The 9,048-nt window shown below is 39.6% G+C and overlaps 1 long non-coding RNA gene across 1 annotated transcript; it reads right to left on the bottom strand.

The window, feature by feature from the left end:
* Positions 1-1,770: 1,770 nt before the first annotated feature.
* Positions 1,771-8,242, bottom strand: LOC116539491. Its single transcript, XR_004264081.1, has 2 exons — positions 4,819-8,242; positions 1,771-3,998 (listed from the first exon to the last, which is right to left on the bottom strand). It is a non-coding gene; the product is annotated as an uncharacterized LOC116539491 (long non-coding RNA).
* Between the last annotated feature and the right edge of the window lie 806 nt (positions 8,243-9,048).

Genomic DNA, 9,048 nt, shown 5'->3' with positions numbered 1-9,048 from the left:
TGCAAAGGTAGCCACATTCTGGGGAGAAGAGATATTTCCTTCATAATGAACATACTGTCAGGTTGTTCAGGATTTTAGATCCTGAGGGCTTCCATGAGTGAGTTGAAGAGGTGGCATAATGACAGCACTTTGAATGTTGTACAAGTAATCTGGAGCTTAGAGAATGAGAAATCCAGCCCATTGCAGCAAATGTCCATTAAATGTATACTGTGTTTATAGAATTGTACAAAGAACGTTCACTTTTGCCGACCAACTTAATGCAAGTTCTATTAACAGAATGAAAGGAATTTATATACTGGAGACCTATATCCTAGGCCTACAAAAGTTCTGCTTATAAGCTTATAATGTATGTAACCATGTGGGCCAGGTGGAAAATATGTTGCAAAGATTGAAGCACAAAGATTCCTCTCCCTTAGGTCTGCCCGCATCTTTCACAGGGACATCACCTTTAAAAAGAGTGTTTGGGAAAAAATAATAAAATTAAATAAATAAATAAATAACAAAATTACAAAAAAAAACCGATAAAAACAAAAAACAAATAAAAAGAGTGTTTGGGTTTCTTACACAGATCCAAAGGATTTAATCACACACAAATTACACATTTTTAAGGGTTATGAACCAATATTTAAGGGATGAAAACATTTTTGATCTATGGAGATGCAGAAGGTATTTCTAGCGCTATCTAAACCCCAAATGTAATATTGTAACTTGATTCTCAGCGACGGGCTTTGCAGGCTTTGAAGAAAAATGTGCTTAAAGAAAAGCAGCAAGTTTACCACGTGGGACAGCCAAGCTGCTAGTCTAGAAAGGCCTGGAGCATGACTGGGGCCTCTCATATTTTCTGAATTTGATTCTTCTTTTAATACTGTGTGGCAAGATGTCAAAACTTAAGCCAGTGTTTCTCAAGGACAGCAATTTTACCCCCCAGGAAGCATCTGGCAAAGTCTGGAGGCATTTTGGTCTTCATAGAGTAGTGGAGTGGGGGTGGAGGAGGCAGGAAGGACTGCTAATGCACTAATAAAAATGCTGATGAATATCGTGCAATGCACAGAAAAGCTCCCCCACGACAAAGAATTATTTAGTCTGATACGTCTATAGTGCCATAATGGAAAAACTCTGTTTAAACCTTTCTACATCTCCATTGAACTCTTGTTCATGGAATTGCAACCCGTGCCTCCTGTCTCTCACACTTTCTCCCAGAACCCATCAACGTTTCTGAAAAAAGTTAATGAAAATTAGCAGTGAAATATTATTAGAGAAAACACATTATATGACATAAAGCAGAAAATATGTAGACAGAGAGGGAAACTAGAATGAAAAGAGAAGAGAGGGAGGAGTTTTAAATTAATTATGCTACAGGATAATCAAACCTTTGGGGTAAATGGATATTCAATAGAACACATTTTATCCCACTTTGAGAACTTACTCAAATGATTGTAACTGAGAAGTTGAATATCAATGTATCTGGAGTAACAGGATGTCACCAAGACACGGAGCTGGAGATATTCAATCTTTTCCTTGGGACCCAGTCTCAAATGATAATTGCATGTATGTTCCCCTTACGACACTCATTTCCATCCAATGTGTAACTTATCGGCTACCTTAAAAATTGTGCAATCCACTTTTACTTTCAGAAAAGCAAGGTTCAAGCTCTCGAGATAATCCTGGATCTCATGACCTTTGCACACATTAGGACTTTCCCAAACTTTCAAACTATCTTTAAATTCAACATGCTTTCCTACCACATAATGAATCCAGATAAAACAAGGGCATTGTTGTTTTATACTTTATTTGAGAAGAGACCCTACATAAACTATGTCAGGAGGATACAGTTCTACACACAATTTCATCAATCAATAAATGGAGTTGTTAAGATAACATTGAAGATGTGGTACTATGAGAAAGACAGACATATGACCAAGGAGTATTTACAACTCTCACATATGATATATTTATATTGAAGATGGATATATACATATATACATGTACATGTGCATATACATACATATGTCCATACATACACACACATATATACATATATATGTATAAAATGCTTTTAAACAAAAACCAAGGAAAGAGTTTGCCTTCCTGTAGCAATTAACCATTTGAAAGTGAAGAATGGTTGATTTGTATTAGTGCCATGGTGTTAAATCTCTGCCCCCACATTTAATTTCAACACCCATAGATTCCGATGAAGACACGTGTTTGCCTTGGGATGGAAGCATGAGGGTGAAGAATGGGGTGATGGGTATGGGGCTGAGACTGAAGGACATGCACAATGGGAGAAACGACCTTTGGTGATACCATTAAATCAGCCTTTTGTATTAAACATAAATTATTAATACAGTTTAAAAAAATAATTTTCTGTTTTCTTTTGAGGTTGGGGAAGAAGGAAGGGAGGGCATGAAGAATAGAGAAAGGGTGGGCACTTGCCTTTTCAACATATCCCTTAATATCAACTGAGAACACACCCCTCTAACCTGTGGCCATCTTATCAAGTTGGATTTTTTTTTTTTTTTTTTTTTTTGCATAAAGGACACCTTCACATAGAGTTTTACTTAGACAATAAACCTCTTCTTCAAAGGCAAACGCAGTCATCATTTTAATTAGATTGATCCTCTAAAACTTGCCAGGATGCAAATAAAATTATCATAGCCAATGCATTCAATGCATTCACCTGTCATAAAGGAAAAGAATGAAGGGAACAGCACCTCAAGGAGGAGATACAGTTAGTAAAACACAGTTCTACTAAAGCCTCAGTTACTCATGCTAAGTTATCAACTTTGGGATCCAAATGATGGGAAGCAATCATGATCAGCACTTTCCAGAGGCCTGGGAGAAAAACAAGCATCACGTAGGCGTATTTCTAAGTCATAAAATACAAATGAGGAACGATCAATTGGGATTAAAACAAAGGACATAAGATCCAGTTGAACACACCTCAGCTCTGCTGTGGTCAAGGTCTCCACCCATAAATGATGACTTGGCAATACTGTATCCATCGTCAAACTTTCCTCAATTCAAGCCACACTGTTGTTATTGTTGCTGATGTTTTTTTGATTTCAAAACCTGTAAAATTAGCTTGGCCTCAGAATGGGTGTGCACAGGCATGAGGTGTGCCACATGCCACACGCACCATGTTCAGCAGTTGCTGTAATCCAGCTAACCCTTCCGATCACCAATATATTTATATAAACATTGGGAAACACACACAAGCACATGGGGTCAGACAAGATATAGTAACTTTACATATACTTAGTACAGAAGCTTAGGGAGGGGGGATGGAAATCAGTTACAACAGTACCTAAACTTCATTGGGAAAATTCCTCTCAGGGAACGTAATATCCTAGTAATGCACTGAAGTAGGTACCAGCTGATTTTCCAGAGTTTGAAAGTTTGCTGCACATCAGCCTAAAGATAAAGGGACATGTAATGTCCAGTAGGAAGCAAATCAGTGTATATCATTTACACGGCAATAAATCCTTCATTTCCCTTGAAATAAGATATGTAAAGTAGCACTTAGTTTAATACAAGTTTTGTTCTGCTTTAGACCTAGCTGTAAAAAGCCATTCATGCAAAAAATTACTTCCAGTTTTAGCTGGATGTTTAAAGGACACTTCTCCTGAAAACAAGTCCCTTTCACTTAGGGAAGGGAAAAAATATCCCACTTAGCCAGTGCCGGCTGAGAGTGGAAAATACGAGACTTTGGTGTTTGTAGGGCATTTGCCTTAAGAACCCAGACGTAGCACTGAGCTCACCTCTAAAGAGGCAGAGGGCTAGAAGTGCCCTTGAAAATTTTAGGAATTTTTTCAGAAAAAGTACTGAGAACCTTTATAAAATTGTATTGTCTGACCAGGTCCCTCCGGGGGCTTCTTCTATTGACAGCATCTCTCCTTCTAGAGATGCTGGCTCTGCATCTCTAGTCTCAGGCCACATTTCCCCCAGCCAGAAGATCATTGCTTCATTAGCAGTCACTTTGCAGCTCCTTCTTCTCTGTTCTAGGGGAAAATAATTTGTATTAAGTTTTCCTGTCACCATAGGTCCTTTCTGTACATATTATTTCTCAACATTTTAAACATAGGAGCCTTCCTGGATTTAAACATAAGTCAAATCTCCTCTATTCTAAAGAACTCTTACAGAGGTGTTGGATGCTGCTCACCTCCGGTCTTCATTCAAATAATCTAGAGAATCTTGCGCCATGGCCTTTTTGGCAGGGCAAGCGTGAGCACTGGAATGGGATTCACTCAGGAGGACAAGGAATGGAAGGAATGGATGGCTACACCTTAGACCCACTCCCAAGTTAGAAATTATAGTTTCACTGAAATTGCTCCTCTAAGATCTGGCTCTGGCCTACTTTTTTCACCTCATTTATTCCTAAAAGAAACCCCTTATTGTCTTACACCACTACATGTAATGGATGTTATGATAAGCAACACGGAAAGGGAGCAGCAAGAAAGGGAGGAGATATGGAGGGAATTCAGAGTCTTGGATGGTACAGAGGCAGTCGAAATGGAGTTGTTCTAACATCTGTGAGATAGAAGGCAGTACTTAAGATGAGATCTGCAGTGACTGACTTGCCTTATTCATCCCAGGATGAACCAACCGGGGATTCATCCTGACACGAGTGGAGAAGATAGTGACAATTAGTTAAGGGCAGACAGTGCTGACTCTAGGATGACATCTGTCTGTCATTGTGCTGTATGAAAACTGGCCAATAACAAAGCAATGTGACAACATGTGCTTCTGCTCCCCTTGTTTTCTCAGGGCACCCTTCAGTCAGGCCTGAAGAACGCCACAAGGAGTCATTTGCATTCTTACTGTGATTGTTTAAGGCAAAAACAGCTGTTGAAGAGCACTCAGGGTTGAAGGGTGGATGCTGAGAATCAAAGCAGTGCCCCCACTGAGTGTCCAAAACGCATAACAGCAGCATCATTGGGCCCTTTTCCATCCCCAAAGTTCATAGCTTCTGCTCAACTGCTGTGAAATATTGCCTCCAGATGCACATCGAGTCAAACATAGACTTGTACATTGTGAGAAAGGTGCAGAAATTTTAAAAGGAAAGTGATTGTGTATAAGCAGTCTTTCATTTAGGGGTTTACAAGTCATTGGTATGCTAGAAAGACTTCTGTAGGGGGAGCCTATTCTAAAGCATGGCCTTCAAATGAAGTCTAGTGTCCTTCTGCTTCTCTGAGCCAGCAGACCTGGGAGTCTTACTCCAAACCCACTTGTTAGGAGGTCAAGAATGTGACAGAGACAGCTAAGCTGGGCTTGGTAATAAATTAAAGATGTAAGCACCTAAAGAATGAAGACTTCTGAGCTGAGGCCCCAGTGGACAGGGAGTAAAGGAAAACAAAACGATATTACCCTTCCTGGGTCTGGGAGGTCCATCAGGAGAGCACGGCCCTTCAATTCAGGGGCTTGTTTGCTGTCCCTGGTGCTGAAAACATATACCCAGGAATCACTGCAGAATTTACACCCTGGGGTAGGAGAAGCAAGAAACCATGCCTACCAAACTAAACACTCTTTCAGCAGAGGCTGACCTCAGGTGAAAGGCTTAAAACATGTTCCAAAAGTCTCTTTTTGTACGTGTGCCATTTCCAACAAAATTAGCCCAAAAGCAATCCTAGTTTTCCCATGGAACAGAGTTAACGCATGCCAGATGTGGTAGCTCCCCCCAAATTTCCTTATGTGAATCATGAACCCTAAAACCTTGGAAAAGAAAGATTGTAAATAGATGCAGCATCAGGGTCTACAGCCCCCACCTACTGATTTCTTTTTCTGATGCCAGTTGCAGATAAGAATTGATTTGGATTGTTATGACTAAATGTTTCTGAAGGAAATATTTGGGCAAAACTTTACCATGAACTGTGACACGGGCCTCTGAATTCCTCTCAATTCCAAATTTTATGGTCACATTCTGAGAAAATAAGCAGGGCATTTATTATGCTAAAGAGAAAGTATAAACTCATAAACAACTACATTTTATATGGCTCCACCCCCCCCACCAGCCAACACACACACACGCGTGCGCGTGCGCGCACACGTGCGTGCAGAATCTCAGAAGGTAAAATCTACCTGAGAAATAAAATGAATCTTCCCCCAACAGTACACAAATCTTTGCCACAGAAAAGAACACTGCTATTTTCTTTCACATTCAGAGTGAGGGTTTTCTTGCCCCAACTTGCTTTCTTTTCATTTTAATTTGACAGTTCCCTTAAGCTAACCCACCATACCCCACACACATAAACAAGAAGGTCCTCGATGCTGTGAAGTGACAGAAAAATAACATGGGTCTTTTTGGTTGCCTTCACGTCCAACGGACTTGGAGGAGACTTTACTTTGGGACATGAAATACAATCAATCATTTCTAGCCTGGGAAAGGACAGAATGGCCCCTAAGAAAGGCTAAACTCTCAGAGAAGGGGCAGGGTGAGAAAGCATTGAAATATTAGATTTTGTGCCTGTTAACATATTAGATCAAACTTTCTCTATCTGGTGAGTTATTCCCCAAATGATACCTCTGAAATCCTTAAATAATCAGTCTTGTCTCTAGGAAGTTATGTAGTGAAATGAGCTTGTTCAAGGCAGGCTTTAACAGTGCTGTGAAGGAGATCATCCCCTCCAGATTATCGGAATAAATTATGAAACTTCACTCTGAAGCAGCTTGCCTTCTCCAATTTCACATCATAATTTAAAATCCCAGTGGTAACCCAATTTGGACTCTCATTTCGAAAGCTGGGATGTTTTTTGTCTACTGGAGAGTGGTCCAGAACAGAGGTGTTGCTTTTCTACATAAGACAAACAAAAATTGAGCCCAACCTTTTGCCATCAAGATTGCCTCTCTATGAGGTAAAAGGTAAAGAGAGAAAAGAGAAGCTGAGGCAGCCTGAACTTGAGAAAAATACTTATGAATTTCTTAGGATTTTAGGTATGCAGCTTTATGCTGATTTCTTTCTGGAGCGATCAAAATACTTCTAGAAAATCATTCACAGAATTTTGTCGGATACAATGCACATGATTGTCACCTGGAGATCTATGAAAAATAACATTTGAGAAAATTTTACTTGCCATGTATTCACAACTACAGAGAGCTTATATCAGTGGCTGTCATCACAAATACCTGGGATGTTTTTAGGGGCTATAGATGACAGAATACTGTGAAGTTGACATTCTGGCCTCAGGATTCATTACCAAGGGTTTCATTTTCACTCAAACACATTTCTCAGTGGGAATCCCACTTACACCTATTTACTGGCACTCAAACCGATTAAAGGAGGGGTCTAGCATTGCTCTTCACCTGTCTTATTTCCCCATGTACAAATGCTGGTCCTGGAAAGAATAGGATACCACTTAAAAATCATTATCCCTTCAGAGGCTTCCTGAAAGATTAGTTATACCACCAAATTTATAGAGGAAGCTTCATAGACTCTTATTTTACAAAACATTATGTTGAAATTGACAGAATCTTTTGAAAGCAAGAGTGGCTGGCAAGGAATTAAATGCAGCAGGCGATGCCATTTTGCTACAAAATGTTCAGGGTTCCAAGCCTGAAAACAAAATCTAACTGTCCCTTTCCAATGATGAACCTAAATAAGTAAAGCATCCCCCTCCCCGTCTGCTTGTATTTTTTAAAGCATTCTCCGTCACTAGATACTCAAAGTGAAAAATGCTAATGGCAAAACATCTAAAAACCAGACACCAACAACAATGTAAGGAAGATACGCCTTAAAACATGGCACGTCTCAAGAGCGGCTCTCAGTCTCTCAGCTCAGGGCCCAACAAGACTGCGTGTCACGTGCACTGCCCAGAGAGTGGGCTCTATCTGTTTGTCTGGCCTTGTACAGCTCACAGAGCATGTCAACAGTTACGATCTCATTTGGTGCTCAAATAACCCTCTGTGGCACACAGGGGGTTGACAGTGGTTCCGTTTTGTATATTAAGAAACTGAGGCAAAGGGAAGACCATGTTTTTCCAAGATCTCTCAGCAGGAAATAGGAATGTGCAAGTTCTCTGCCTCCTATTCCCATTATCCTTCCACCACACTTTCGATCCGTTCTGCTGTTTTATCCTAGAAAGCATTCAAAACAGACCCCAACTCCTTCCTAAATAAAAGTGAGGAAATTATGAATCTCATTGAATTTATTAGAAGGAACCAAGAAACGAAACAATATGGAACTATCCTGAGCATTAAAAAATATATTTATATATATATGTAAATATATATTTATGTAAATATATATATACACAAACATATACATATATATGTAAATATATATCCCATATAATAATCATATATATGGGATTATTTTAATATGTATATAGATTAAAATAAGGGATTGGGTTAGACATTATGAATTTGTTTCTAATAACAAATACGGTTATTTGTGTTTTTCAGAGCCATTTAAGGGACAGAGTTGAAGTATCTATTGATACATAATAATTTGGGGAATAGAGGGTTTGGTCATCCAGCTCCTTCAGCGATTTCTTCTACCTCTTTTTTTCTAGAAAGGAAGCATATTATCAGGTTCATTTCTGCTCTTCAGGTATAAACCTTTCTGGTGCCATCACAGAAGGTGGTTTCATTTGCTTCAAAAAGGCTCTTTTCTCCCCCCAAGATTTGGATGCTGCTGCAAATCTGTGTGTCAATATTATAGCCACTTCACTAAATAAATAAATGCTTTGCTGACATGTGGAACTCCTCATCCATAGAAATATAGCATACCCACACTCATGGGGCCTAAAAAAATGAAAATTATGTTTTACCATTTATCCGTATAGTTAACAGCCAGAAAACAACAGAGGAAATTAAAAGAAAACCTGCTGTAAAAAGGCTTGTTGTCCCAGAGTCTCTTGTGCAAAAGCAACTGATGAGGCGCTAATGAGGCGCTAATCACTTGGTCCATGGAGCTGGAAAGATACTGATGGCTGGGAGAACACACTTGTTTTCCTCTCTAAAAACAGAGGCTAAATCCCAAGCTTGGTGGATATGCAGGCTAGGAAAGAGGGAGACGAGCCAATAGGACCTTCCCTGGCTTTTCCCCGGCCTTGA

This window comes from Sapajus apella, unplaced genomic scaffold (assembly GCF_009761245.1).
Source record: "Sapajus apella isolate SASKATOON/1434 unplaced genomic scaffold, GSC_monkey_1.0 scaffold129, whole genome shotgun sequence".
Classification (NCBI taxonomy): domain Eukaryota; kingdom Metazoa; phylum Chordata; class Mammalia; order Primates; family Cebidae; genus Sapajus; species Sapajus apella.
Note: the sequence above shows the minus strand (reverse complement) of the source record. Positions and strands in the feature narration are given on the sequence as shown.